General features: G+C 46.8%; 1 protein-coding gene across 14 annotated transcripts in view; it reads right to left on the reverse strand.

Moving 5' to 3' along the window:
• ADGRG2 (adhesion G protein-coupled receptor G2) overlaps positions 1-12,405 on the reverse strand; it is an 835,692-nt gene that overhangs the window by 507,053 nt on the left and 316,234 nt on the right. The gene's annotated exons all lie outside the window — the stretch shown is intronic.

Below are 12,405 nucleotides of genomic sequence, written 5' to 3' on the forward strand. Positions count from 1 at the left end.
TCCCAAATCTGGCTTGTCTGGCTCGGATAAATACCCTTCTGTGAGCGAAAAGGAAGGGTTAATACTCTACGGGTTTTGTGTAGATCTCCCGTTCCCCTTCTCACCCTCCTTGCAACCCTTCTGTAATTCCCTGTGGAGACTCACTTTAGGGATTGAAAAGGCGAGCTCTCCATCCTGCTTCTGATGCAGGGGCGCGTTGCGATCCAGTTACGTCACTGGATAGTAATTTCGAGTTCGCTTGTCTGTTCCGGTAAGTACCGTAAATGTTTATGGCAAGCTTGAGTCTAAACTGTTCCTCTTCTCTTTTGCAGGTAATGGAAGACTCCGGGCTGAGAGCGGTTTCCGTCGAAAACCTGATTTCAGGTGAGTTTTGGTGTAGGCCCACTACTGTCTTTTCCTGTCTCTTTTTCCTTAGGGGCCGGAGTTCGAGAATGCCGAAGAAATGGAGCCGGCACGAAGCAGAAGCTGAGTCCGACCTGTAAGCAGGTAAGTTTTGAATAGTTCGTTTGCTACGGTTCTTGCATTCACTAATGTGATGTTTGCTTTTTCCCCATAGGGGCCGGGGTGCTGAAATGCCCAAGGAATGGCATCGACCCGAAGGTAAGAAGAATTAGCTTGGCAGGTAAGTGCTTCTTGGTTATTTTCCCCTTCTCACCTTGCTTTCTTCTCTTCGTCTCCCCGTAGGTGCTGGAATTCTGCAAGAGATCCGGATGGGCGTCGCAGAGCCGAAGGCGCCACGTGCAGGTAAGAGAAGTGCGCAGAGATGTATGCGATGCGGTGAGTATTTAAAATGATGTCGTTTTGCAGGAACGTTGGCGCGCTGAATCCGGAATGCAGCTTTAACAGGTAAGGTTTGTTTTCACCTGTTTCTTCTTCCCTTTTCTATCCTTAGGTGTTTCCAGGATGCTGGCAGGCGTGGTCGAGGGCTGGAGCAGGAGCAGGCACGGTGAGCGTCCAGCTGCTATGAGCAGAACAACGCGAAGCGTGGTTTGCTGTCTGGGCGTGGCTTAAATAGCCTTTCAAGTAGTCCCAAGTATGTATCCTTCCACTGAAGGTATGTAACCTGCCACCAGCCACACCCGTGTGGTTAAGTAGTTCCTTTTTCATCTGGAAGTTGTAGAATGATCTGCCAGATAAGGAAATTGCAGCATGGTCTGCCAGGTAAGTTTGCACCAAACACTATTCCTTCTATATCTTGTATGAGCCTGGCACCGATGGTGCCAGGACTGTTATCCCTTATGAGCCTGACGCCAACAGCGCCAGGACTGAGTCCAAAGAGCCCCTATCTGGGGTGGCTGGGACTTCCCTAGTATACATGTTGCCTGCCTCTGAGGGTGCCGGGCCCTGTCTGGCTCCTTGGAGGTAGGCATCATGACACTTTGGTGCCACTCGGGCAGACCTGCTGCATCCAGATCCCAGCAACCAGATTATTTCACTTGGGGTAAGACCCACCGCGCACCTTTGTGTCACGAACCCGTGAACTCTTATTGAATTATCCTGCATCAGCCACACGTTGCCGCCGAGCCATTGCCTGCCCTCAAAATGGCCAGCGCAACGCGGCGTGAAACCGAGGCTTGTTGCCTTGGTTGCTAGGAAACATCTGCTATTTTTACCAATATCAGTCACCTGAAGGCGGAGCTGGCCTGGCAGAGAAGGCTGTGGAAAAGGCCCCGTTTGCCAAACTGTGCCGGTGTACTGGCCCATCGTGTTCCCTTGGGCCAGGTGAGCAATAACCTTCTGCTCTCACACCCTCTGTGTTCATAATAAGCCAAGCGCTAATCTCCTAGTCCTTCCAGATTTATAATACGGCCCATTCAAGTCTACTCATCGTTCGCCTTCCAGACTGTCACCCGCACGCGAATAAACAACACTATCCTCTGCACGCAGATTATGGGCCTCATTACACGGATGGCGGTAAGGATTTACCGGTAAAAAACCGGTACCGGTAAATCCTTACCGCCTTACTACGAGGTCCCTTTGCGGGTTGGGGGATTTAATGCCTGCTTTTTGCAGTCGTTAAAAACCAACCCTCAAAGGGACCCAGGGAGCTAATTACGGTACCGCAATTTGCGGTACCGTAATTAGCACCTTCCTCATTCCCATTGAGCCCTATGGGGCAAAAATGGGAATGGGGAAGGGCAATGGTGGAAGGGGGAATTACCGCCCCGCCAACCTTAGAATGGGGCGGTACTTCCCCTTTCCGCCAAGGCGGTGCCGGTATTTTACCGGCATGAACCATGGCGCTAATAGCCATGGTTTATATTGTATGTCGCGATCAATCACGCACTGTTACCTTGCCGCAAGATCCAGTATATAGCATTTACCTGGCCCACACTGTTATCAATGCTCCTGCACTATGCATATAACTTGTATTGTGTACCAGCCTCTCTAGACTATTGCATGTATTCAGCCCACCTCTCCAGCCTACGACTAAATTAATAGCTTGTACCTTCTCTACCTTTCCAACTTCGAACCCAGCACACTGAATATACCTGAATTTACCCCATTGTCAGCATTAGATCCAGCTGCCTGCACATACTTACTAACTCGGGTACCAGCCTTTTGCACATACTTGCTAGCTTGGATTTAGCATATTGTATTTATCTGCCTTCTGTGTCAGCTTGGAACTAGCCTACTGCTCATACTAGCTAATCTGGATCTAGCCAACTGCATATATCTGTCAGCCTAGATTGAGCCTACTGCATACATTTGATAACCTTGGAACTAGCCTCTCTGCATATATTTGCTAAACTTGTTACCAGCACACTGTATATATTTGCCCCACCAGGCAGATTTTTTTCATCCAACTGTATATACCCTGCTACTGTGACTAGTTCATCAACAAAGCCATCACTTATGCCTTGACACCGCTCCTCTGCACGTCCCAGCAATAGTCTGACTCCTGTAACACACCATGTCCTCCTTCCACAGAGCCACACTGGCCCTGGCCTCACTCCTGCCTCTAGTTCACCCAGTCATGCCAACACACTTTCCACCACCACCACTACCCACATCTAACCTTAACCCAACATGTACAGCAACTCCAATTACAGCCAATAATGATTCCTTTAGCCCTATTGAATGGCTACATTGCTTCGCTACACGGCCAATGCCACTCATCCCTCAAGCAGTCCACACACGTAACCAAAGATTAGGCTCACGCTTCCTTCACCACAAAGTCACCGTCAAGTGCAAAAACCCTCATCTCATCACCAGTAGCGTCTCAGCTCACCTACCCCCCAGAACCACACCCCCACTACCCACAACCTGGAAATCACCACACATGTGCACCAAAAAACTCCACATCCTTACCTCCACCTTCTAATATCAAAAGGCACCCTCATCAACGCACGCTCCATTGCAACCCATGCCACAGAGATTGCGGACCTCAAACAACCTAGACTTCCTGGTTGTCACAGAAACTTGGCTTCACCAGGCAGCAGGTCCTGCACTCTCTCTAGCCCTACCAGAAGGCTATACCATTATCAGAGCGGACAGAGCTTCGGGCAACGGTGGTGGAGCGGCCTTCATAGCCAAATCACACCTAGCTCTTAGATCCATGCCCCCTACCAGCTTCCTCTCGGCAGTGCTCCTCTCAGTGAAATTAACTCTGACACCTTCCCATACAATACTTTTGTATCTTATCTATCGCCCATCCCCGGCCCCACTCCATCCTTCGAGGACGACATCATGGACCTCCTTTCCACTAATACCAAACTTGGATCCAAAACCATCCTCCTACGAGACCTAAACCTTGGCCCCCAGGACCCCAACGACCATCTTGCCCGAGCCGTTGATAACACCATCTCAAACTTAGGTTTTATACATAGAATCGTAACACCTACCCACTCCAAAAGCAGAACACTGGCCTGGGTATGTGACCTTAATTGCTCCATAGCCATCACCAAAAATGACTCAGTTGCCTGGTCAGATCATCACCTTATCTTGTTCTCCATCCCTGGACCATCTCCAACCAAAGCTATACCAATACGCCCCTCGTTATCCAGAAACTGTCGTGACATCACCATAGAGAGCGTGCAGCACCTTATCAGCGATATTCTCACCAAGACTAAATTCAATCACCTCAACCCCCTTAACCTGGTAGACCTCTACAACAATACTCTTAAATCGGCTCTAGACATCACAGCCCCTCTCAAACTCAGGAAAGCAAAACCCATGGCTCACCTCAATAAGTGGTTCACCCCTGAACTAAAAAGTCTTAGAAACATAAAAAGGGCAGCAGAAACCACCTGGCGTAAAGCACCCTTCATCTCCTATAAAACTGCCTTCACATCAGCATCCCCCACTTACAAAGCGGCCATTTTATCGGCCAAGAAAGCCACTTATGATTCCAGAATTCAGAACGCCAAATCCAGTACAATGGAACTATTTGACATACTAAAGGAGCTCGAATCCCCTGCACCACCCACCCAAGACTGCAACAAAAATGCAGAATGGTGTACTAGGATTCAGCAAGCCCTTGAAGATAAAATGACCCTTCTCCAAAATAAGATCAAGTTAAAAAGGCAAGCCTCACCATCGGCCCCAGCCCACCCAGTCAGACGCAGGCATAACTTCTCACCCCTGCACCCCTTTCTCCTTCTCGCAAGTTTCTTCCAAGGAAGTTGAAGATATCATAAAAAGCCTAAAACCATCCCACTGCCAAGGCGATACATGCCCCGCCACCATCATCAAGAACGGTGCAAAAAAACTAGCCCCCTTCATCACCACTCAATTTCTCGTTCTCCTCCAATCAGGTACCCAACAACCTCAAGGAAGCTTGGGTCATGCCGCTATTCAAAAAGACCAACCTCAACCCTAATATCCCCACTAATTACCGGCCCATCACCACCGTTCCTTTGCTTCTAAAAATTCTGGATCTTGTGGCCCATCCGCAAAACCAGAAACATTTAGAAGAAAACAACCTTCTAGGACTCAGACAATCAGGTTTCAGACCTAGACATGGAACTGAGACAGCCCTCCTAGACCTAAAGATCCAAATGGACGAGGCGAAGGACAAAGGCAAGCTAGCTATCCTCCTGCTGCTCGACCTTTCTGCAGCCTTCAACCTCGTCGACCACCAAATCCTCACCAAACACCTTACCACAGCGGCAGCATTCTCCACTAATGCATCCAACTGGGTTAAATCCTTCCTCTCCAACTGGACCACAAGAGTATTCTCCCCCTCGGCCTCCGCAGACCCCACCCCAATATTGTGTGGTGCTCCCCAGGGTCCCTGTGTAACATCTTTACGAAGCTTCTCTTCGACCGTCTGGACAACTCGGGTGTTGTCTACAACTATGCAGACGAAACTGAAGTCCTCATACCCCTCACCGGCTGTTATGACCACGATTCCAAACTACTAAACAATATCTATCTTGAAATCTAAGCCTGGATGGCTACCGACGGCCTTTGTCTCAATGAAGATAAGACTGAGTTAATGATCGTAGGCACTCAGGCTCGTCTAAACAAACTCGACACCAGATTCTCTTCTTTCGTCACTGATGGCAACACAATCAACGTATCCAAGGAGATAAAAACCTTGAGGGTCTACCTTGATTCAACTCTATCCCTCAAAAAACAGGTCAGCAGTGTCATGTCCTCCATGGCCTACACCAATAAACTGATCTACAGTTGCAAACCTTATCTATCCACAAATAGTTGCTTAACGCTGGTTAGAGCACTAGCTCTATCGAAAATTGATTACTGCAACACACTATTCCTCGGTACCTCTGAATATAACCTAAACAAACTCCAGGTACTGCAGAACGACTCCCTGAGAGCAACACTCAGCCTTCCCAGATCCTGCCACATCTCTATGCACAGACACAATGCCAAATGGCTACCCATCCGTGACGGAATTACCCTACGTACACTGGCCGTCACACACAAATGCCTCTCTAATTCAGCCCCGAAATACTTGGCAGACAAAATTAGCAAACTTCAACCCACACGCACCACCAGATCAACTCACTCCCACAACCTAGTGGTTCCAAGATATAACCTAAAAACAGCTGGAGGAGCCAGCTTCCCAGTACAAGCAGCCAAATGCTGGAACTCTATCCCCATCCCTCTCAGACAGGAATCGTCCTTCCTCACCTTTAAAGCCAGCCAGCATAAAAAAAACTGGCTGAGCAACAAACCACCTCAGTAAGATGTACTCACCAGAGATATGTACTCTCTATTGTATTGTCACTTCTGTACATACACTCTTGCTTCTCCTTTTCTGACCCACATGTAACCAGGGTCCAACTGTCGATGATAATCCGAATGCCTGACTATGTTTGTAACCTCCAAGTCTCTCAAGTGCCCAGTTACCTCAGGGTTTGATGCGCGATACACATAATAAACAAATACATAAAATACAAATACAAATAAATACTAACAAATACAAATGACATCCATGAGCCAAGGAGATATCAGGCATGGTTTGACGTAGGCCTGGCCAGAGTTGGAAAGTTGTGGGTGGATGGACGTTTTTATTATGATCCAAGAGCTTGGAGTATTGGGAAGTTGTCATTTTTTTCAGTGCTTACGCTTGAAGGGGGTTGTAACTGCGAAAAAGTGGAAAGAGTCAGTCCAGAGAGCTCACCAGGACGGAAAAGATCCTGGATACCCATAGGACATGAAAGGGCTAATCTCTCAGTTATACGCATCACTATTGGCAGCAGGGGCAGGTAGTCTGGAGGGATTTCACTCAAGGTGGGAAAGGGATCTGGGGAGAGAGTTGGAGGATTACTTGTGGGCAAAGATGCGTAGGAGAGATTTTAAGACCTCCATTGCTTGTCAATAAAAAATGCATGGAAAAAAACTTCTACATCAGAATTGGAAGAGGGAGAAACTTCCAGAAATGGGTCAATGGGTCGTGAAGGCTAAGGCCATTTACCTGACGAAAAGAATTACAGCAGCATTGCATGGAGGGATCTCAGTGTTGGAGGGGGAATGGTCAGGTTTTTGTAGTAAATTCTTGGATATTGAAGACACTGGAGCTACACGATGAAGCACAATATGTGTAGGCAAATAGGGAGTCAGTCACATGGCCCTTCTGAATGTGAACGGTAGAGAACTACATGGAGCCGCAAAAACAGCACCCGTCCTCTACGACTTGGAGATAGGTGTGGAAGTAGGGGTTCTGTGGAAGTTAACTACCCATGGTTGCGTTTTTGGTAGTTGGGGGGTTGGTGCTTTGGTATGGGTGTGTGGGGGGGCCAATGGGTTCTGTTATGATTCACATAGTTGTACAATTTGTTGTTTCAAAATTTGTATGGAGGTCTGTGAATTTCACTTGTGAAAAACAATAAAAAGTTCAATTTAAAAAAAAAATGTCCAAAGTTGGTTGTCCTTAGTCTATGCATGTCCACATATATTGTCCCAAATGACTGTCCATTTACCCTCCACAACCTGATCAGAATGTCTCTCCAACTTACCCCATTGTAAGACGCTCACTGCTTCCCATCAAATCAGATTTTGTATCTATTGTGTGTTCTTTTGTGATCAAAGAGCATTGTTCCTCCTGTATATAAACAAATAAATACATATCCTCCAGAGCTGCTCTCCTATCCCCAATCTCTTGTACAGACTTTCACTGCAAGGGATAATAGACAAACATGAGGGAGCACAGGAGGATGACCAAAGAAACCACCGACAGATTGGGTGCTGTAGCAGTACACCCATTGGTTCATGATTATATAAAGTGGAGTGGGCTGGAGACCCAACCATGGAAATTAACAAGGGGGGTCCTGGGAGTCCCTCTGCCAGACATTAGTCCTGGTTGCGAGAGACTTACCTAGAGTCTTTAGCTCACTATCTTTCACAGAGAAGAAATATCCTAAACATATCAGTCTTTGTCCTGCCCTGGGGCAGTCCAGCACCAAAATGCTAGACAATGAGACTCCCAGGAACCCCCTTGTCAATTTGCATATTCAAGTAACTTTGGGTCTCACCCTAAATTACTAGGGGAATCCAGACGTGGACCCCTTGCTCACTAATCTTAGAGAGCACAGCTCCTCCCTACTGATGAGGTCCAACCAGACCGAAACACGTGTCTGGGGATGCTGTTGGTACTCTTGTTCAGAGGAGAATTGCCTAGCATTTCGGTGCTGGACTGCCCCAGGGCAGGATAAAGACTGATATGTTTGGGATATTTCTTCTCTGTGAAAGATAGTGAGCTAAAGACTCTGGGTAAGTCTCTCGTAACCAGGACTAATGTCTGGCAGAGAGACTCCCAGGACCCCCCTTGTCAATTTGCAGACCCAACCATGGAGCCACAAGGCCGATCTGACAGTGCCCCTGGAATGTAAGATGACAGCAGCTGCCTTTGAGCCCTCGGCCCACATGGTTTTTTGCAATTATTTTAATAGCGAACATGACAATGAGAGAAAGCCACACCACATGATGTAAAGGGAACAGGAAACACAAGGGGAAGAGGTTGAACTCGGCAGCACCGACTAGCTAGCTGACACAGGCGATGAGAGACTAACCTAACCAAGGACATGCTTTGGCATTATGAAGGCACTTAAGAAGCCAACCCCCACCCTACCTATTGGCACATCTCACTCTCTACTCTCCCGCTCACACACTGTTAGGATGGATTTCCAAAAACCAACCCTAGTGTGGCTTTTGGGAGGCCAACCTAGCATGGTTAACAGGAAAACAATCACATAATAGGCAGGAGGAGACACGTGTGAGGAAGGATAGTTGGAGAGCTGGTGCAGATCAAGAGAAAGGAGAAGGAGTGGGGCCCACAGGTTGCTCGGCAGCTAAACCCTGGCTTTGAGACAATTTGCTAAAAGTGTACTGGGCTATTGACCAGATCTGGGTAATAGCTTGAAGATATTGAAAGAAAAGGGGGGGGGTGATTGCAACCCTGCTGGAGACTATATCCCATTTAGCGCATAGCCTGGCTTGGCCATAGACCTTAACGAGAAGAAGCAAAACTAGAGACTGTAGTGGCCTCAAACATATGTGCAAGGCAGGGAACCAGTGAAAGTAGAGCAAACAAGAACCTGCAGGGGGCTCAAGTCCAGGGTGCAACCCTCAGCTGATAACTTCAGTTTGAAAAGTACTCCAACTACCAACTAATAATTCACACATCGTTAGCACTCCTCCCACTGATCATTCAATTGACTTTTCTTCAATCTTCACTGCTACTACTTCCACCCCTCCTTCTCCATTTACCATTTCCATTACCAAGCACAAGTGTCCCCCCCTCCAAATTCCCTATCTACCTCTCCGACTTCCACCACTCTCTCCTCCAATGCAAAATTCACTGTTCCATCCACTGATAAAGCCTTTACTAACTTAAACAGGGCTCTTAACGCTCCCTTCTCCTCTCACTTCCCCTCTTACTACATTGACGCTTAAACCCACTGCTCCATGGCCTTGGATTACACCTACCATACGCATCCTGAAAGCAACAATAAGGAAAAACCTTTGAACTTGGCAAAGATATAAACACTCCTCTCAACTTAGGCACCTCACAAATCTTTCAACTCAATTCTCTCACAACCTAAAGCCTCCTCCATCTCCTCTACTCTTTCTGCTAAAGATCTAGCTCTCTACTTTGCTTCAAACATTTCCAACATTCAAAATACCCTCGCAAAGTACCTTCTACTCCCCCCAACTGCTCACTTTTCTCCTCCACCTCTACTCTCCTGCCACAATGTCTTCCTTTGCCCCGACTACCCTGAAGACATTCTTGATAGTCTCCTGAGGGCTAACCCTTCATGTGCCTTCATCAACCCTCTATCCCCACACACAGTGAAACTCATGGCTCCCAGTGTTTCCCCATATCTTACTTCTCTCTTCAACCCCTCTCGACAGTGACACGTGTCCATCATCCTGCAAGTCGGCTACAGTCATCCCTATTCTTAAGAAACCTGGCCTAGATCATAACTGTCCAACGTTCATCCTGCCCCTCTTCTTTCTCACTATTCCAAAATCCTAAAGCATGTAGTTTTCAACAGACTCACTGAGTTCCTTGTACACAACCTCTGGGATCGACTTCAGCCTGGCTTCCGACCTCTGCACACTACTGAGTCAGCTCTCCTCAATATCAGCAACTACATTTCTTCCACTCGTCATGCTAACCATTCATCTATTCTTATCAATCTCTCTGCTGCCTTTGATATCATCGACCCTTCTGACCTTCTCTCAACACCATCTATCCTAGGCATCAGGGACAAGGCCTTCCAGGTGTCCCGGAACAGCCTAACCTCAACACTCGAACCCCTTACTATTGGTGTCCCCAAGGGCCAGTCCTGTGTCCACTTCTCTACACTCTCTTTTCCTCTTTTCTCCAGACTACCTTCCCTGCTCTGTTTCTACATACAAACTTCATGTTGTCTTCGGCACATCTCACAACTTCTTGCTCTTCATCTCCAAATCTGGCACTGCGGCCACACTCAATTTACTCAACATCACAATAATAGGACATCTTTTTCCCTTCAACACTGCTAAGCACCTAATCATCTCTGTAGTACTCTTTCAGTCCGGCTACCATGCCAGTATACTCTATGGCCTTCCCAAAAATGCTTGTTCACCTATTGACAGAATCATTAACTTTGCTGTCTGTCGACTCTTCAACCTTCTACGCTTCGCCGCCACCTCCCGAGCCATTCATCAGTTAAGCTGGTTCTCTAAGAGTCAAAGGGAAAAGTGTAAACTCATTCTCCTCATCTTCAAAATTATACACATACTTGCCCCCACCCTACCTATTGGCCCATCTCACTCGCTTCTCTCCCACTCACACACTCTTAGGATGAATTTCCAAAATCAACCATAGGTTGGATTTTGGGAGGCCAACCTAGTATGGTGAACAGGAAAACCATCATCCACGGCTCACCACCTTGCCACCTCTCACACCCTTTGTGCTCCCTCACGTTTCCGCTCTCTTCCTCTCCTCGCTCCCATAACATGGAATGCTCTTCCTCTCCCTCTCTGCGCAACTCCCCCGTTATCTTTAAATCCAACCTCTTTCATTCCTCCTTTATGAAGAACCACTTGCAAAGCATTCTTTGCAACATTTCTCTGTTCTCCTCACTACGACAACCCCACAACACTTATCCCTCTCCCCTTCATCCTAAAACTTAGCACTTCCTCCACTATCCCTTTCCGATATCATGCTCTACTGTCCTTGTCCCTGGTTCATGTTTCTACCTCCCCTGCATCATCTGTTTTTTTATCTACATCCTCTCACCCATTATTGAGGACACTGATCCACCGCTCGGTAAATCAATGGTAAAAGGGTTTTGTAAGCACGTGTGCCAAAAATGCATTGTTTTCCCTGTAATTTCCATTAAATAAACAAAGATAAACATGCATGGAAGATAAAGGGCCTGAAGCACGCTAACAAAGAAAAAGTAATTTCATACTTAAAACATCAGCACGACGACCTGATATTCTTATCGAGACATCTGACTGACTGTTCCATGTCATTTAATCATGGGATGAAACAACAATGGGTTTTTCTCCGTGGATATTTCAACGAGAAAACTCATCATTTTTTAATTTTTTTTTGGGGGGGGTTCCTCCCAAACCCCTATCCCCTTTAATTATTTAACTATTCCCTAACACCCACACCCTATCTAGATATTTAACCCCCCCCCTACAAAATTCGATGAGTAACAGAGAAAAACCCAGCGTCCTTTCATCCCACGATGAAAAGACGTACCTCCTGACTGACAAGGCCATATAAACTCTGTCAAGAATAGACAGATGTTAAACTTCAAAGCTTGCATAACAAAAAGTCAAGGAGAGAATCTTTCTAGATAATGTGCAAAAGCAGAGACCTATCTCATATGTAAGGATTGACAATGAGGGTAGATGTCAGATTCTCAAACAGACATTGAAGGCCTGACATTCCCCTATTGCAATGAACAATTTCAACCTAACACTTAAAATACCATTCTGGCATGAATTAAAACAAACAGATTGAGATCAAATTTACAAATCTAATCGGTGGGGGCTTCAGCTTGGTCCTGGAGTAGTACACTGACAGGAGCGCAACAGCAGCAGACAATGTGGGTCATTATGGTTTTGTGCTGGTCTGGTAAAAACATCAGATAAAATGGCAGTAGTACCGGCTCCGGCATCTTTACCTGACCGGCACACACTAAGTTTGCCTGTAGGGGCAGTGAACTACCAGCAGGCCTGGTGGCACTGTGCAACAAATGTGTACAGTGCAGTTGGAAATGGGAGGAACACTCAAAGATTCCCGTATTAGAGATCCCAAATATAAACTGAATACATTTCAAAGAAAACCATTATACTTTCTGTGAAAAACAGCAAAACCTAAATAAATGGCGCAAACTAAATCTAAGCTTCAGGGGAGAGAGTAATGGCATCCCAATGTCTGTAGTCGCGTGCATCCTGTATGCGCCAACTTCTACGAAATAGACAACATAG

This window comes from Ambystoma mexicanum, chromosome 7p (assembly GCF_040938575.1).
Source record: "Ambystoma mexicanum isolate Mex_15411 chromosome 7p, UKY_AmexF1_1, whole genome shotgun sequence".
NCBI classification, from domain to species: Eukaryota; Metazoa; Chordata; class Amphibia; order Caudata; family Ambystomatidae; genus Ambystoma; species Ambystoma mexicanum.